Below are 20,358 nucleotides of genomic sequence, written 5' to 3'. Positions count from 1 at the left end.
AGTAGTGCTTTTCAATTATTTACATTGCGCACACCCCCTTTAGGAATAAAAAAATATTTTGCCCGCTGCGACTAGCAATTGTACCATTTGTGTATAAAATTGGTATAAGTGCACATCTGCATCACATTTCATCTTTTTTAACATTTAAAAAAAAAAAAGTAAAAAATAAGGAATTTTTACAACAAAAATATAACTATTAACATTGTTTTTTTAGTCTGTACCAGAAAATATTTAAAGTGCATCAAAGTGCCTAAAAATCTAAATAATAATATGTGTAATTATGCTAACTTTTAAAAGATATTCTTTAAAATTTTACTTAAATCTTTGCAATACTCGCCTGTGACTGTTTTTAGCCAAAATCGGGTATTCCTAGGAATACTCCTAGCTGTCTTGTTCCAATTGCGTTGACACAATCGACATTGTGTTGTTGCAAGCATAACTAAAAGATAGAGGGCCTGCTTACTTAACTTTTTGGCACATTTTTATTCTTTGAGGCCCTTTTCAACCAAAAGTTCAGGAACTTTAGTTTCCTGGAACCTGTAGTTCCTGGAACTAAAGGTTCCTTTAGAAGTGTGTGTTTTGCGTTTCCACCGCATTTCACAGATCAAGGTAGTTTATACCAATCAGGCTGATGACCTACGGAGGAGTGGTTTAGCATATTTCTACATTGATACCATGAAATTAACGGACAATAATAGGTCAGAGTTATTTTTTTACTTAAAGTAATTGAAATACGAAACAATAATATCATTTATATATTGGAAGTTAAAACTGATAAACTTTTTTTTTTTTTTTTGCAAATAATCATTGACTTTATGAATTTGATGCCAGCAACACGTGACAAAGAAGTTGGGAAAGGTGGCAATAAATACTGATAAAGTTGAGGAATGCTCATGAAACACTTATTGGGAACATCCCACAGGTGTGCAGGCTAATTAGGAACAGGTGGGTGCCATGATTGGGTATAAAAGCAGCTTCCAGGAAATGCTAAGTAATTCACAAACAAGGATGGGGCGAGGGTCACCAATTTGTAAGCAAATTGTCGAACAGTTTTAGAACAACATTTCTCAACGAGCTATTGCAAGGAATTGAGGGATTTTACCATCTACGGTCCGTAAAATCATCAAGAGGTTCAGAGAATCTGGAGAAATCACTGCACGTAAGCGATGATATTACGGACCTTTGATCCTCATTAAAAAACGACATCAGTGTGTAAAGGATATCACCACATGGGCTCAGGAACACTTGAGAAAACCACTGTCATTAAATACAGTTCATCGCTACATCTGTAAGTGCAAGTTAAAACTCTACTATGCAAAGCGAAAGCCATTTATCTACAACACCAAGGAACGCCGCCGGCTTCGCTGGGCCCGAGCTCATCTAAGATGGACTGATGCAAAGAGGTAAAGTATTCTGTGGTCTGACGAGTCCACATTTCAAATTATATTTGGAAACTGTGGACGTGGTGTCCTCCGGAACAAAGAGGAAAATAACCATCCGGATTGTTATAGGCGCAAAGTTCAAAAGCCAGCATCTGTGATGGTATGGGGGTGTATTAGTGCCCAAGACATGGGTATCTTACACATCTGTGAAGGCACCATTAATGCTGAAAGGTACATAAAGGTTTTGGAACAACATATGTTGTCATCCAAGTAACGTTATCATGGACGCCCCTGCTTATTTCAGCAAGCCACGTGTTACAAAAGCGTGGCTTTGTAAAAAAAAAAAGTGTGGGTACTTTCCTGTCCCGCCTGCAGTCCAGATCTGTCTCCCATCAAAAATTTGTGGGGCATTATGAAGCGTAAAGTACGACAGCAGAGACCCCGGACTGAAGACTAAACCTCTACATAAACAAGAATTGGAAAAAATTCCACTTTCAAAGCTTCAACAATTAGTTTCCTCCGTTCCCAAACGTTTATTGAGTGTTGTTAAAAGAAAAGGTGATGTAACACAGTGGTGAACATGCCCTTTCCCAACTACTTTGGCACGTGTTGCAGCCATGAAATTGTAGGTTAATTATTATTTGCAAAAAAAAAAAAATAAAGTTTATGAGTCTGAACATCAAATATCTTGTCTTTGTAGTGCGTTCAATTGAATATGGGTTGAAAAGGATTTGCAAATCACTGTATTCCGTTTATATACATCTAACACAATTTCCCAACTCATATGGAAACGGGGTTTTTATGTATGTATTTATGTTGGTATATATATATATATATATATATATATATATATATATATATATATATATATATATATATATATATATATATATATATATATATATATATACATATATATATATATATATATATATATATATATATATATATATATACATATATACTGTATATATATACACAGAATTGTTTTAACCCAATTCGACTCCCGAGTCAGAAAGTTTGGGGACCCCTGGTCTCAGGACTGTTTTCTTAGATGATTACCTTTGAGTTGGTAGCAGCGATATCAAGCTCCGTTGGCATTGTATCGGTAAGAAAGTGTGTGGTATCGCCCATCATCAATTCGGTAGTCTCTAATTTAGCCTCATTTTGTCCCTTCCCTAACCTCATCTATTGTCGTTGGAATTTCCACAGATGCACATATTGTGCGTTGTGTATACAACAAACAACAAATGTTCCCAGGGAAACCTTTCGCATTCTCATTTCAGTCTTTGTAAAAGCATACCATTATGTTGTTAAATTTGAAATAAGCTGCAATCAAACTCGACCACACCGCGCAAATGTGACTCCTTTAAACGATCGCATTCTATAAGCGTCTCATATGCCTACAATCTTTTTCTCCATGTAATAATTTCATGTGATTTGTGTTGTATTTACCCACGCACAGTATTGTGAGGTGTTTTTTGTTGTTGTTGTTGTTGTTGTGTTCATTATGTGTTGGCTTTTTTTTCATCATTTCACAACTTTTTTGTATGTTTTCCTGCCAACCCTACCCCGCCCGACCCCCGCCCACCACCCGCCTGTATTTACCATGCCTTCAACCAATCATGTGGTTGTACATCATGTGACTTTGACATGTGGCTCTTGCATGGTGCTGATGATGTCGACATCGCCGGCTAACAGAAGGTAACTTTTGCTTATTTTTTTGCCGACCTACCCAAAAAAAAAAAGACTTAAGAGGACGTTTGACATATTAGAAGCAGATTAGACACAGTTTTAGTGTTTTGTTTTTTTTAAGTCATTCTTAACGAGACTGCATCTATTATTCAATACCTTCACCATCCTTCAATTCGTGCCAAATGGTTGCCCTTGTGGTGTTGTGTTAAAGGTTAATGTCAATCTGCATTGTGATAATAGTGCAATCATCAGCAAAAAGGCTTTTTGTCACAGTTTTCACTGTTTTCGGAACTTTCTCAGTCAATACGAGGCGCTCAGAGGATGTGACTTTGACAAATGGAAGACTAACACCAAAATCCATAATAAAGATAAATACATTTGTGAATTATTCTACTAGCATTAGTAGTAACATTATTATTAGTTTATTGGATTTAAAAAATATATTTTATTGTATTTTTATTTTTTTAAATTAAATTTATTTTTAAAATGCAATAAATTGCTTATCCGAATAAAAATGCATTTATTATTATAGTATTTATGTATAGAATAGAATAGAATAGAGTTTTATTGTCATTATTGCAGTGAAGTGGTTCAAAGAACAATGAAATTGGAGCAGATCCGCTCAGGTGCACACACAATTTTGTAATATAAATAGTAAAAACAAAGATAGAAAAGAAGATATGTATCTATATGTATGTATGTATATTCACACATACAGTGGAGCAAAAAAAGTATTTAGTCAGCCACTGATTGTGCAAGTTCTCTCACTTAAAATGATGACAGAGGTCTGTAATTTTCATCATAGGTACACTTCAACTGTGAGAGACAGAATGTGAAAAAAAAATCCAGGAATTCACATTGTAGGAATTTTAAAGAATTTATTTGTAAATTATGGTGGAAAATAAGTATTTTGGCTCAAAATCTCACGATACATGGCCCCATTCATTCTTTCCTTAACACGGATCAATTGTCCTGTCCCCTTAGCAGAAAAACAGCCCCAAAGCATGATGTTTCCACCCCCATGCCTCACAGTAGGTATGGTGTTCTTGGGATGCAACTCAGTATTCTTCTTCCTCCAAACACGACGAGTTGAGTTTATACCAAAAATTCTCCCAATCCTCTGCTGTATCATCTATGTATCCATTTTGGTATAAACTCAACTCGTCTTGTTTGGAGGAAGAAGAATACTGAGTTGCATCCCAAGAACACCATACCTACTTTGAAGCATGGGGGTGGAAACATGCTTTGGGGCTGTTTTTCTGCTAAGGGGACAGGACGATTGATCCGTGTTAAGGAAAGAATGAATGGGGCCATGTATCGTGAGATTTTCAGCCAAAACCTCCTTCCATCAGTGAGAGCTTTGAATGGTTGACCAAATACTTATTTTTCACCATAATTCACAAATTCTTAAAAATCCATACAATGTAAATTCCTGGATTTTTTTTTCTTATTCTGTCTCTCACAGTTGAAGTGTACCTATGATGAAAATTACAGACCTCGGTCATCATTTTAAGTGGGAGAACTTGCACAATCGGTGGCTGACTAAATGCTTTTTTGCCCCACTGTATGCATGTATCCATACATATGCATATATATACATATACACATATAACACAATTGCACATTATAGGGCAAAAATGTATGTTTTTAAACTTGAAAATTAATTTTAAAAAGTATTACTAATCATTTTTACTGCTATTGTTTATATTTTAAATTTAAACATATTTCAAATACAGAGTTGAGTAGATTTGTTATTTAAAGTAATGTGCATTTTATTATTATTCATGTATTTATTTCAATCTTGCAAATTATTTAAAAAAAACTTGATGGATTAGTCATTTGAATAAACATGCATTTTTTTATTGATAATGTCTTCATTTTAGGGCTGTAAAACGATTAAAATATTTAATCAAGATTAATCGTATTTTGTCCATGGTTAAAAAATAAAAAATTGTGATTAATCGTAAAAAAAAAGTGTTTTTCATTTTTAAAAACCGCACCTTATTAAAATGTACATCCATCATGAAAATAGGCAATTTGTTCGATTTATACAAATGTTTGTTTATTGAACATTATGCTTTTTTTTTTCTTTTAACCGCTCAACACAACACGGACACAAACAGACACAAGACATTTTCGACTGCGGGTCTAATCGAATTCGTAGTTGGCTTGCATGTACCAAGGAAACATCGTGTACAAAAGAACAAACTACCTACCAGAAACGCAAGCTGAAATAAACAACCACACACTCAAAAACAGCGACACAACAATTTTGCAAGCGACTTTAGAAAAAAAAAAAGTTTGATAACTCGCAGCGATGGGAAGAAAGAATACCTGCCGAGGCTTTTAAGTTCAATTTGACATTCAAAATTATTCTTAGTCCATTTTCATCTGGATTAAAAAAAAAAAATTTTCCATTAGAAGGAAACTTTCTTTGACAGCCCTATATTATTTCAATCTTAAAAATGTATTAAAACCTACAATTTTTTTATTACTATCTTTATTATTTAGAAAATGAATTTATTCAAAAACAAACCTAATATGAATGTAGTAAAATTGTATTTTAATCAACGTATACAGTCATGGTCAAATGTTTTTGAGTTTCCAATAATTTCTACAACTCTTATTTTTTTTTGTGATAGAGTAAACGGAGCACATACTTGTTTTGTCACCCAAAACCCACTGACCCCTGTGTTCCAGCAGCTTCCAATTCATAGCAGACCTGCTTTTTGGTTGTTCTCGGTTGACTCTTGATCATCTTGACCAAATTACTCTCAGCAGCAGGTGATAGCTTGCGTTGTCATCAAGATCGTGGCAGTGACAAAACTGTGCCATGCACTTTATACTTACGAACAATTGTCTGCACAGTTGCTCTTGGGACCTTAAGCTGCTTTGAAAAGGCCCCAAGTGACTTTCCTGACTTGTTCAACTCAATGATTCCTTTTTTTTCAGATCTGTGCTGAGTTCCTTTGACTTTCCCATTGTCGTGTTTGTAACCGAGTGTAATGACTGCATCGCATTGGCCCTATTTAAATGGTCTCAGAGAAGTCAACAGGTGTTGTCAATCATAATCACTCACGTAAAGTTAAGAGGCCATGCCATGAAGCTAATTTGATTGGATTGAAACTTTTCTCCATCACCAAAATGTATCATGTTCGTTGCTGAATGGATACTTTTGACCCAGCATATTTAGTCACATTTTCAGCAGACCCATAATAAATTCATAAAAGAACCAAACTTCATGAATGATTTTTGTGACCTACAAGTATGTGCTCTGATCACTCTATCACAAAAAAATAAGAGTTGTAGAAATGATTGGAAACTCAAGACAGCCATGACATTGTTATTTACAAGTGTATGTAAACTTTTGACCACGACTGTATTTTATGATAATGCGTTCATTTTAATCTAAATCTATTATCATATTCATGCAGATTTTTATCTTTTTTTTTTTAAAAGTTTCCAATTATTATTTTTTCTTAAATAAGCCAACCTTTTGTTACATTTTGTAGCTCAAACATTCTTTAAATTTATAACCACAATATTTAATAATGATAATCTTAAAAAAAATAATAATAAATTGCCTGGTTAATTAGATAGAAATGTATCTGGTAGCACTTTAGTATGGGGAAAATATTCTAAGTAACAAAGACTTAATTTAGAGTTATTTGGAGACTAGGGGGAGCATATAAGGGTTAGGGTTACTAATAAGCAATAATTCTGAGGTTATTGAGGGAAGACTCTTAGTTCATGGCTTACCGGTTGAACAATAAGGCCATGCAGAATAAGGCATTAATAAGTACCTAATAATGACTAATTAAGAGCCGGTATGTTACTAATTTTGATGTTGATAAGCACCTTATTAATGGTGAATATGTGTTCCCCATACTAAAGTGTAACCATGTATTTTTATTATTTTTTATGTTTTTTTTTTTTTTTTTTTTTTATAAAACCTGTTCAAAACGCAGTACTTTATAGCAGTGGTCCCCAACCACCGGGCCCGATTGGTACCGGGCCGCAGAATTTTTTTTTTTTCATTTTTATTTAAAAAATACATAAATAAAATTATATATATATATATATATATATATATATATATAATTTTTATTTTTTTAGCAACATAAAAAACACAATATACACTTACAATTAGTGCACCAACCAAAAAAACCTCCCTTTTTCATGACAAAAACGTCCCTTTTTCATGACAAAGAAAAAAAATTTAAAAAATTAAAAAATCATATCCCCCCCCCCCATCTCCCCAGGCCGTGGGAAAAATGATTAAGCGTTGACCGGTCCGCGGATACAAAAAGGTTGGGGCCCACTGCTTTATAGTGTCTTTTCCCGTCTAATTATTGTCGTCACTGTTTGATTGGATGTTTAATAACAAGTGACTGCAGCATGCAAGTTGCCAATGCGCATCCTCCTTCTCCAATTCATGTTTCCTTTTTCTTCTGCTGATTCTCAGAGAACTTTCTGCTTGCGTCTGCGTCATTGCCATCACGTCTGGTTTTGTTTGTATCCATCCTCTGACCTCTCCACGCTACAATGCTTAAGCTTATGTATAGGAAATTCTAAGCAGTGTCTTTGTGGCAAAAAAAAAAAAAAAAAAAACTTGCAAAAAATCCTCTGAATGAATTCCAAGCACAGTCCCTCCACTTTTTTTACTTATCGGTGTCGCCCCGAGCACCTTGCTGTAAACAAACCCCGCAGCCCTGCATGGATCACCTTCTTTTTTTCCGCTAACAACCTCAGTTTGAGCCTCAGAGGCGAAACAAAAACAACCTAACCACGATGTTGCTCACGCCTGCCACTATTTTTTTTTTAACAACTATTTGCTTCTCTTTTCTAACACCGTCCGTCGGGTGCTGTCCAGTTTCGACAGCCAACCTTCAACATTCTGAGCATTGAAGCGGGAGCATTTCTAATCAACTCTTTATTTAAATAGTACTTACCGTGCTTTTTTGCCGTGTCATCAAACAGCATAGTTGCTTAAAAACAGCCTCATTAGACAAGTTTATCATTAAAAATGTTAACAAAAGAGCATGTTGGGGATATAACACTTAGAGTACAGAGTCACTGGGTTGGATCGGGTAAATGATTTTAACAAACATGCGGTAAACGTTCCCTCTGGTTTTGCCCCTCGGTAGGAGAACCCGCCGCGCCGAAACTGGAGGCCATGATCCAAAACCAGGGCAATTCTCTGAAGGTCAACTGGATCAAGCAGGACGACGGCGGCTCCCCGATTATGCACTACCTGGTCCGATACAAGGCTGTGAGTATCAACACAAACATGGTATAGCATTCAAAATTATTGGTATTTTTATTGATGGATGAATGACGCCTCGGTGAATGTGTGGCACACTCATTAGCTGTATTGACACTGCACGTACACCGTGTTTCTGTTTCATTATAGTCATCCGCCATCTGCTGGATTAAAGAAAATCACTACATTGGACTTGCAAATAAAATCAAGAGCTGGCAAATCAAACTGTTTTTGTGTAAACAAAAACAGTGCAGAAAATAAAATGAAACGCTCAACTCAGGTCAATGAACCTAATAGTAAATAGGAAGAGAAGAACAGTTGTCTTATTCAGCGCAAAGAAATCAAAATAATACCACACTTCTGATTTTTTTCCATTTCCGTAGTTGCGTTCAGATCGCTTTGACTTGATTCAGTACGAACTGTCACTTGTGAGCCGTAAGAAGCGCTTCCTGATGAACACAAATTGGCGCTTAGCAATCAAATGACAGCAGTTGTATCAGTAACATTTACTGCTTATCCCTCTCTGGGTAGCGGGAGGGCTGGAGCCTATCCATTACTAGTTTTATTTTTAGTAGTGTTGGTTTGAATATATATATATATATATATATATATATATATATATATATATATATATATATATATATATATATATATGTATGTATATATGTATGTATATATATGTATGTATGTATATAGATATGTATGTATGTATATATGTATTTATGTATATATATATGTATATATATGTATATATATATGCATATATATATATATATATAATTTGTATTTATTTATCTATACATATATATATATATATATATATATATGTATATGTGTGTGTATATGTATATGTATATATATATATATATACACATTTACATTTTAAAAAATATATATATATATACATATAAGTAAACATATATATATGTGTGTGTATATATGTATATATATATATATATATATATATATATATGTGTATATATATGTGTATATATATATATATATATATATATATATATATATATATATATATATATATATATATATATATATATATATATATATATATATATATATGTTGTCTGTCTATCTGTGTTGGCCCTGCGATGAGGTGGCGACTTGTCCAGGGTGTACCCCGCCTTCCGCCCGATTGTAGCTGAGATAGGCGCCAGCGCCCCCCGCGACCCCAAAAGGGAATAAGCGGTAGAAAATGGATGGATGGATATATATATATATATATATATATATAGATAATGGACAAGCGTTAAAAAATGGATGGGATGGATACATACCTATACACATCTATGTACATATAGAAAAGTATGTTTACTTGGTAGACTGTTGATTAATTTGATTTATTTTTTAAATTAATTTGATTAATATAAGAAATACATGTATATATGCATTATATATGTATATATATATAATATGTATATATATGTATTTTTTTTTTTTTAATTGCTTGATTTTTATGTTTTTGAGGCCCTTGCAGTACATTCCTGATTTGTTAATATACTGTATATATTTTAATATCTGTTTTAATCCCACTGTAAATATTAAACTGGGTTAAAATTATTTGGACATATCATTCACTGTGATTTTTTTTTCTTACATTCTCAGACTTAAAATTTAACCAAAGTACTGCCATGAGTTTTGCAATTATTGTTAAAGTTACTTTTGTCCTTTTCTACTTTTTTTTTTTTTTAAAGGTACTTTTAAATGTTAAAAAAAATAAGTATTTTTTTGTGATATGTAAAATAAATTGTCATACTTGCAATTTTTGTCCCAAGTCTTGAAATGTGTTTTGTTAAAATTGTATTATTCTATTGGCTATTTTAAATGTACCTTTCATTTCCGTGTAGGCTTATATGCAGTGCTTTATTTTTCTGGTGTTGATTGTTGAATTGAAATTACACTATGTGTTCAAGTTGTTCTTAAATGTTAAATGTGGTTGTTAGAATGTGGTAAATGTTGTGATGCAGGGTCTCCGAGCTTCAGAAAATGACAAGAGGGAAACTTGAGTGTCATGATGCGTTCGTAAAAATGTTGGCTTTTTTTTTTATCATCGATTTGGCCTTTTTTTTATCGTCCATTTAAACTTTTAGACTTTTGTCCTCTCCTTGCACCGTGGCCACTCTTTGATTGAATTCTGCTTTACAGCGGTTCTCAAAGGGGATTCCAGGGACTCTGTGGGTTTCTTGAGGGCGATCTAAATTGAGTCTTATAAGGTCTGTAACACTGACAGTGTGGGATCCATTTGATTCCATTTGTACACTGTCAGAGTAAGGGATATACAAAGTACAGTACCTTGAAATAAAAAAAACATTGATAAACACTGCTTTGGGGGGAGGGTCTAAATTTATATTTACAAGTCTGTAACTGACGCACACACACATTGAGTCTATTTTCCAAGTGTGAACTGGCCCAGAGATTAGGCAAATAAATGTTACACAGCTCTGCAGCAATTACAGGAGTTATAGCGGCCGTAAAACAGTACACATTAAATCGAAGATAAAACAGACTCAACAGTGAACACTTGCTAAACGTCTTTTAGCAAGCAGGCGAACGTTGAGTGGGTTGAGCGGCACAGTGGTCTAAAAATACGGATGTAGACCACAAGGCAGTGTTTTACATTTAGTAAATAAATGGTAAATGGGTTGGACTTGTATAGCGCTTTTCTACCTTCAAGGTACTCAAAGCGCTTTGACACTACTTCCACATTTACCCATTCACACACACATCCACACGCTGATGGGGGGAGCTGCCATGCAAGGCACTAACCAGCACCCATCAGGAGCAAGGGTGAAGTTTCCCTCTTACACACATGTTAGAGGGGTGTGTTCTATGGCTATGAGTTGTGGGTTTTTTTTTTCTTCCTTGGCCTCAGTCTGCACCCCCTCTCCAGGGCCCAGGCTAAGACCGATTTTTTATTTTTTATTTTTTATTTTATTTTAATCTTCTATTTTTCCTCCCTTTCCCCCCACCTTGTTTCCCTGTATATCCTCTTTTTTTGTAAGGGGCGCTGGAAGCCAGCAGACCCGTCAGCGATCCTGTTCTGTCTCCCTGTAATGTTTGTCTAATCTTGAATGGGATTGTGCTGAAAATTTTAATTTTCCTGACGGAATAAATAAAGTACTATCTAATCTAATCTAATCTAAGTGTTGAGATTCACTTTTTGGATCCTCCGCATATTATTGTTTATTGTTCCATTTTTATTTTCACTCTCCATCTGATCCGATTATTTCCTGTTTAAGTCGGTCACCATGGTTACTCATCAGTTCACCTGCTGCTCATGCCCCGCACACCTGCTACAGATAATCACCGTCACTTTATAAGCCGTCCTCTTTTGTTTGTTCAGCCTGGGTTCATAATTTGCTTTCACGCAACAAGTTACGCCTGCACTCTCGCTAGCTTTTCACGCTCAGCCATTTGTTTATTCCAGCTCTCATGCTGTATGTTTTGTTTTTCTCTTTAATGTGTCTATGTGCCAGTTTAGTTCTCATTTTTGTATATCCCAGCTTTTATGCCAGCGTCCTTTGTTTGTTTTATTCTACTAGCTCTAGCATTTTTGTTATATAGCTCCTTTTTTGTTATTTAAATAAATTGTAAATATCTTACCTTTGCTGTGTTCAATTTCGACGCATCCTCGAGGGAATCGAACCCGGCATCACAATGCCGAACAGACGTAACACTAAGTGTCTTGCTCAAGGACACAACGGACGTAACGAGGTTGGTACTAGGTGGGGATTGAACCAGGGACCCTCGGGTTGCGCACAGCCACTCTCCCACTGCGCCACGCCGTCCCCCAGAAAAAAATTCTAATAAAAAATGATAATTAAATTATAATAAAAATAAAATAAAAATAAAAATGATAATAAAATGACTACTTTAATGCGCCCTATATACGAAAAAAAATATCGAAAATAGACCATTGATCGGCAGTGCGCCCTATGGTCCGGAAAGTACTATAATCTATTTATTTTCTTTTTTATGGTAATTTAGTAGTATTCGTTGATATCTTCCTGTGTGGAGTTTGCATGTTCTCCCCGTGAATGCGTGGGTTCCCTCCCACTTCCAAAGACATGCACCTGGGGATAGGTTGATTGGCAACACTAAATGGTCCCTAGTGTGTGAATGTGAGTGTGAATGTTGTCTGTCTATCTGTGTTGGCCCTGTGATGAGGTGGCGACTTGTCCAGGGTGTAGCCCGCCTTCTGCCCGATTGTAGCTGAGATAGGCGCCAGCGCCCCCCCGCTACCCCAAAAGGGAATAAGCGGTAGAAATGGATGGATGGATGGATTGTTGATATCCTGCCACTACCCCCTCCCTCCTCGATTCAGTCGCAAATCAGACTTAGCCTCACCGCCAGAAGATTCAAGTTGATACGCTAACAATCATATGGATGGGGGGGGGGGAAATATATACGAGAGAAACGTCCCATGCGGCGTGTGGCGTGAGAAAGGGTTGAATTGCGTTACTGTCACGCTCAAAAGCGTGAGGCTCGGCAGCTCCGGTGTTGAGTGTATTCTAATGCATTAGTTTAAAGGCCTACTGAAACCCACTACTACCCACCACGCAGTCTGATAGTTTATATATCATCCATCCATATCAATATTGGGTTTGTATCTGCGATTTTCCCATACACTGTTTTCGCGAAAATTTTGTCCAAAAATTTGGCCCGCCAGCGAGAATGAGTTGAAGAAAACTTAGTGTTTCTTCAGAATTAAACAAGCTTATGAAGGAAATTGTGGTAAATGAGTGTCGTCGCATTTGATTAGGCTTCACAAATTCGGAGGATTGATAAATTTTTATAGTGATATATGTTCCACATATACCATGAATTGATTTAATGGGACCCCGATTTAAACACGTTGAGAAACGTATTCAGGTGTTACCATTTAGAGGTCAATTGTACGGAATATGTACTGTACTGTGCAATCTACTAATAAAAGTTTCAATCATCCATCCATCCATTTTCTACCGCTCATTCCCTTTCGGGGTCGCGGGGGGCACTGGCGCCTATCTCAGCTACAATCGGGCGGAAGGCGGGGTACACCCTGGACAAGTCGCCCCCTCATCGCAGAGTTTATATATCAATGATGAAATATTAACATTGCAACACATGCCAATATGGCCGCTTTAGTTTACTGAATTGCAATTTTAAATATCCCGTGAGTTTTTTCCTGAAAACGTCGCGTAATGACGACGTGTACGCGTGACGTCACACACACAGCTAAAAGTCGTCTGCTTTAACGGCATAATTACAGAGTATTTTGGAGATCTGTGCTGCTGAATCTTTTGCAATTTGTTCAACTAATATTGGAGAAGTCAAAGTAGAAAGATGGAGTTGGGAAACTTTAGACTTTAGCCACACAAACACTGGGTGATTCCTTGTTTAAAATTCACAGAGGTGAAACTTTACTATGGATCGCAGCGGACATGGATCCCAAATGAATATCAACCAGCAGGTTTCGGTGAGAAAATGGTGGTTAAAAAGTCGCTTCTTACCGGAGCAAAGCTGAGCTTGTGCCGCCCACAAAGCTGCCGTCGACTCCCCTGAGACACTGCGCGTCAACACACCCGTGGACGTACACTTCCGACTATCAGGTACTGTTAAACTCACTAAAACACTAGCAACACAATAGAAAGATAAGGGATTTCCCAGAATTATCCTAGTAAATCTGTCTAAAAACATATGAATCGGTCTCAATGCAATTGCGGTTTTTTTTTTGTTACTTTTTTTTCCGTTTTTTTTTTAGTCTGTCGCTATTAATATCCTCAAACACGAATCTTTCATCCTCGCTCGAATTAATAGGGGAATTGTCGTTTTCTCGGTCCGAATAGCACTTTTTGTTGGAGGCTCCCATTGAAATCAATGTGAATATGTGCGGAGCCATCAAACATGTGACGTCATCGTCTGCGCCTTCCGGATAAAACATGGGTGTCAAACTCTGGCCCGCGGGCAAAATTACAATTTCATTTGGCCCTTGAGGCAATATCAAATTAACATTAGAGCTGGCCCGTCGGTACTATAAAGGCACTGCTTTTAGCGTTGTTTACAATATGTTGTCACGTCCGCTCTTACTCCATACAAACAGCGTGCCGGCCAAGTCACATGATATATGCGACTTGTACACACACTTAAGTGAATGCCGATCATACTTGCTCAACAGCCATACAGGTCAGACTGAGGGTGGCCGCATAAACAACTTTAACACAGTTACAAATATGCGCCACACTGTGAGCCCACACCATACAAGAATGACTAACACATTCCGGGAGAACATCCGCACCGTAACACAACATAAACACAACAGAACAAATACCCAGATCCCCTTGCAGCACTTGACTACCACCAACCCACCCCCCCACCCCACCACCACCAACCCCACCCATGTCATTATTATTTTATTTAAAGATTTATTAGCCTGTGGAAAAATGTAATGTTGATATTTACCTCAGAAGGCTGCAAATAGAAAAGAGGCATTAAATGTTTTATTTGAATTGTATTCATTTGACCTTTTTTTTGTTTTTGCGTTTGTTTTTTGAATGTGGATTTTGCACTATTAAGTTCTATAATTATTGCTTGTTCCATATTCATTGTTCAAGCAAATCAGTGTAGCAAACTGAGCAATAATTAACAATTTATTCATGCACTTTCTCTTGTTACTTCAAGGCTTGAATGTTTGATTCATTCATTATTGTTATTTTATTTTCAAATGTATTATTAGCCTTTTTGATATTTATCTCAGAAGGCTCCAAATAGAAAAGAGGCACTCAATTTTTATTTAAATTTTATTTGATATGCCATTGATATTTTTTTAATTATTATTATTTGAAACTGGATTTTGCATGTCAATATAAAGTTATATAAGCCTTGCTTGTTCAATATTCAATGCAAAACTTGTTTGGGTCCCTATTAAAAGGTTCATTTGTTCAACCCTTCGCCCGCGGCTTTGTTCCGTTTAAAATTTTGGCCCACTCTGTATTTGACTTTGACACCCCTGCAGTAGAGGCAGGGCTTTTCTCTTAGCACCGAACGTTGCCAAATTTATCGTGGATGTTCTCTACTAAATCCTTTCAGCAAAAAAATGGCAATATCGCAAAATGATCAAGTATGACACATAAAATGGACCTGCTATCCCCGTTTGAATAAGAAAATCTCATTTCAGTAGGCCTTTAAATGAATAAAAGATTGCCTATGTCCTGTTCTGCCTCCAGAAGCACGTGTCCGACTGGAAGCCCGAGATCCGCATGCCGTCCCTCAGCGAGTACGTGGTGCTGAGCGGACTGGACTGGAACACGGAGTACGAGGTCCGCGTGGTGGCGGAGAACCAGCAGGGCAAGTCCAAGCACGGCGTCGTCTCTTTCAGAACGGCCACGGAGCCCACCACCATGCCAGGTACGGTTTTTTGCTTTCATCTTGCTAAACCTTCCCCTGCTAGACACACACACACACACACACACACACACACACACACACACACTGCAGTGCACAAAGGCCCGCCACCGTGACCAGAAAGCATCTTGTAGCATCTTTTCAAATCCTCCTCATGTATTTACTCAACTGCGGCGAGTAGAAGGCGCCTTTTCGGGGTAAATAGCGGTAATTTGAAATCGCATAAAGGGAAGAAGATTAAGAGCTATTCTGTAGGATTTAAGGTCCGAGCTTACATCACACTCAAATTTTTACCGCATGCCTTTGGTAAGTGCCGGAGTGAAAAGAGGTTTTCAAATAATTAGCGGATGCTTACTTTTACCGCATGCCTTTGGTAAGCGCAGGAGTGAGAAGAGAATTGAAATTAATTAGCGCCCCGGCGGCAATTCAAGGAAATACGGTACTCAAAATATCACTTTTTTTTTTTTTTAGGTTAGTTAGACAGAAAAATGTAATTGTTTTGTTTGAATTCAAAAATAATAAAATGAAAAAATAGAATTAAATATTATTAAAAAACATTTTTTAATTAGGTACACCTACAAAATACAATGAAGGGTGTTTTTGAATTCTATTAGGTCTAGTAAGACAGAAAGATGTAATTGCTTTGTTGAAATTAAAAAATACTAAAAAAAAAAAATAGAATTAAATATTATTTAAAAAAATGTTTTAATTAGGTACACCTACAAAAAACAATGAAGGGTGTTTTTGAATTCTATTAGGTCTAGTAAGACAGAAAGATGTAATTGCTTTGTTGAAATTAAAAAAATAATAATAATAAAAAAAATAGAATTAAATATTATTTAAAAAAAATGTTTTAATTAGGTACACCTACAAAATACAATGAAGGGTGTTTTTGAATTCTATTAGGTCACCAATCAGTTTTTTGAATTTTAATTTGAAATGTTAACAAGACGGACATGCATTTGTATTCATGTTTTAAAAATAAACAAACAAAAAAAATTACCGAAAAATAAATTTTCTAAAGATAAAATGACATATTATAACAATTATTTGGATTTTGGTGTCGGTTCCAAAATGGGTCGCTGCTCAGTTTGTAAAAGATCATCAAACGTTTTTTTTTTTTTTTTCGTAAGACAGCGCGACAGAAATGATTTTAATATATTTCTAAAAAAATGTATTGTAAACATGAAAAAAAATAAAAAAAAATATTTGGATTAGCTACACCTGCACAATCAGTTGTGGTCGCAGCTCAATCTTGTTTTACAATGTCAGCAAGACAGAAACATATTGTTTTATGTATTTAAAAAAACATAACATAATGATAATAATAATACACAGTTATTTAAATATGTTATACAAAATATTGTTTTTAGGTACACCTGCACAATACAAAGAAATATTTTCCATTTTGTAGCGCTAAAAAGGTAAGTGGCTAATCTAGTCTATTGATCCTTAAATAGACATAAACTTTCTTAGCAAATGGCCTTTTTTTATCATGTATTTGTAGTAAAGTTAAAGTACCAATGATAGTCACACACATACTAGATGTGGCGAAATTATTCCCTGCATTTGACCCATCACCCTTGATCACCCCCTGGGAAGTGAGGGGAGCAGTGAGCAGCAGTGGTGGCCGCGCCCGGGAATCATTTATGGTGATTTAACCCCCAATTCCAACCCTTAATGCTGAGTGCCAAGCAGGGAGGTAATGGGTCCCATTTTTATAGTCTTTGGTATGACTCGGCCGGGGTTTGAACCCCCGACCTACCGATCTCAGGGCGGACACTCTAACCACAAGGCCACTGAGCATTTATGTACTACATTTACCTACTCAAGGTTGGAATTGGGGGTTAAATCACCATAAATGATTCCCGGGCGCGGCCACCGCTGCTGCTCCCTGCTCCACTCACCTCCCAGGGGGTGATCAATGGTAACGGGTCAAATGCAGAGAATAATTTTGCCACACCTAGTGTGTGTGTGACTATCATTGGTACTTTTTTTTTATTACTTTTTTTTTTATTGCATGTATTTCGTGTAGTTTTGTTTAACTTTAACTAATGTGGTATGCAATGATGCTATGGCAATGCAAATGAGTTTATGTTTACACAAACAATAATGCTCACTTGTGCTTCTACGGAAGGTCTATTGATTTTAAATTCTCTATAATTTCTCGATATATATTTCTATAGGCCAGGGGTCGGCAACCTTTACCACTCAAAGAGCCATTTTTGGTCCGTTTCACAAATTAATGAAGACGAAGGGAGCCCCAATCATTCTCGCGAATATCTGCTGGTGGTCACCCAGATAACAATAATAAGGGCGTGCCATGAAGCCATTGCCTTTGACGCCTTCTACAACATGTACAGACATCTTGGCAGTCCAGTAACATGTTGTATGTGGCTTCCGCAGATCCACGTACATGACTGCGAGGCATACTGGGTGACACAGAGTACACTGAAGGTTGTGATATAAACAATTTTAACACTCTTACTAATATACACCACACTGTGAACCCACACCAAACAAGAATGAGAAACTGTAACACATTATAAACGCAACATAACAATTACCTAGAATGCTATGCATCCATGACTCTTTCAAGCTATATTATACACCCCGCTAGCACCAACACCCCCCCCCCCCCCCCTTCCGTGCGTCGGTTGAGGTGGGCGGGGGTGTATAATATAGTCAGGAATAGTCATGGATGCAAATGATTCTGGGTATTTGTTGTGTTGCGTTTATGTTGTGTTACTGTGAGGATGTTCTCCCGAAATCTGTTTGTCATTCTCGTTTGGTGTGGGTTCACAGTGTGGTGCATATTAGTAAGAGTGTTAAATTTATTTATATTACAACCTTCAGTGTACTCTGTCACCCAGTATGCCTCGCAGTCGTGTACGTGTATCTGCGGGAGCCACATACATGTTACTGGACTGCCTAGATTAGATGTCTTTACATCAGAGGTCACCAACCTTTTTGAAACCAAGAGCTACTTCTTGAGTACTGATTAATGCGAAGGGCTACCAGTTTGATACACACTTAAATACATTGCCAGAAATAGCCAATTTGCTCAATCTACCTTTAATAAATACATCTATATATATTAAAAAATGGGTATTTCTGTCTATCATTCCGTCGTACATTTTTTTTTTGTAGAGAATAAATGATGAAAAAAACACTTAATTGAACGGTTTAAAAGAGGAGAAAACACGAAAAAGATTAACATTTTATTTTGAAACGTAGTTTCGACTCTTTAAAATTCAAAATTCAACCGAAAAAAATGAAGAGGAATAACAAGCTAATTTGAATCTTTTTGAAATTCGTGGAACATCATAAGTAATTTTTCCTGATTAAGATTAATTTTAGAATTTTGATGACATGTTTTAAATAGGTTAAAATCCAATCTGCACTTTGTTAGAATATATAACACATTGGACCAAGCTATATTTCTAACAAAGACAAATCATTATTTCTTCTAGATTTTCCAGAACAAACATTTTAAAAGAAATTCAAAAGACTTTTGAATAAGATTAAAATTTGATTCTACAGATTTTCTAGATTTGCCAGAGTATTTTTTTTCAATTGTAATCATAATAAGTTTGAAGAAATATTTCACAAATATTCTTCCTCGAAAAAACAGAAGCTAAAATGAGGAATAAAAATAAAATGTATTTATTGTTATTTACAATAAACAAAAATACTTGAACATTGATTTAAATTGTCAGGAAAGAGGAAGGAATTTAAAAGGTAAAAAGGTATATGTGTTTAAAAATCCTAAAATCATTTTTAAGGTTGTATTTTTTTCTATAAAATTGTCTTTCTGAAAGCAAAGTAAAAAACAAGTGAAGACCAAATTCTATTTGAGTTTTGTCCCTCTCAGAATTAAAAATGTCGAGCAAAGCGGGACCAGCTTGCTAATAAATAAATACAATTTAAAAATTTGAGGCAGCTCACTGGTAAGTGCTGCTATTTGAGCTATTTTTAGAACAGGCCAGCGGGCGACTCATCTGGTCCTTACAGGCTACCTGTACGCGTTGGTGACCCCTGCTGTACAAGTTGTAGACTGCGTTAAAGGCAATGGCTAAATGGCACGCCCATATTACTCTTATATAGAATAGAATAGAATAGAGTTTTATTGTCATTATTGCAATGAACAGGTTCAAAGAACAACGAAATTGGAGCAGCTCCTCCTAAGGTGCATATACAATATGGTAGTATAAATAGTAAAAAAAAATAAAATAAAATAAATATAATAATATCCATCCATCCATCCATCATCTTCCGCTTATCCGAGGTCGGGTCGCGGGGGCAGCAGCCTAAGCAGGGAAGCCCAGACTTCCCTATCTCCAGCCACTTCGTCTAGCTCTTCCCGGGGGATCCCGAGGCGTTCCCAGGCCAGCCGGGAGACATAGTCTTCCCAACGTGTCCTGGGTCTTCCCCGTGGCCTCCTACCAGCTGGACGTGCCCTAAACACATCCCTAGGGAGGCGTTCGGGTGGCATCCTGACCAGATGCCCGAACCACCTCATCTGGCTCCTCTCGATGTGGAGGAGCAGCGGCTTTACTTTGAGCTCCTCCCGGATGGCAGAGCTTCTCGCCCTATCTCTAAGGGAGAGCCCCGCCACCC

The 20,358-nt window shown here is 36.4% G+C and overlaps 1 pseudogene; it reads left to right on the top strand.

Annotated features, from left to right (window-relative positions):
- The window catches only part of LOC133550458 (neural cell adhesion molecule 1-like), a 662,135-nt pseudogene that overhangs the window by 583,359 nt on the left and 58,418 nt on the right, over positions 1 to 20,358 (top strand).

This window comes from Nerophis ophidion, linkage group LG04, assembly GCF_033978795.1.
Source record: "Nerophis ophidion isolate RoL-2023_Sa linkage group LG04, RoL_Noph_v1.0, whole genome shotgun sequence".
NCBI lineage: Eukaryota > Metazoa > Chordata > Actinopteri > Syngnathiformes > Syngnathidae > Nerophis > Nerophis ophidion.
Note: the sequence above shows the minus strand (reverse complement) of the source record. Positions and strands in the feature narration are given on the sequence as shown.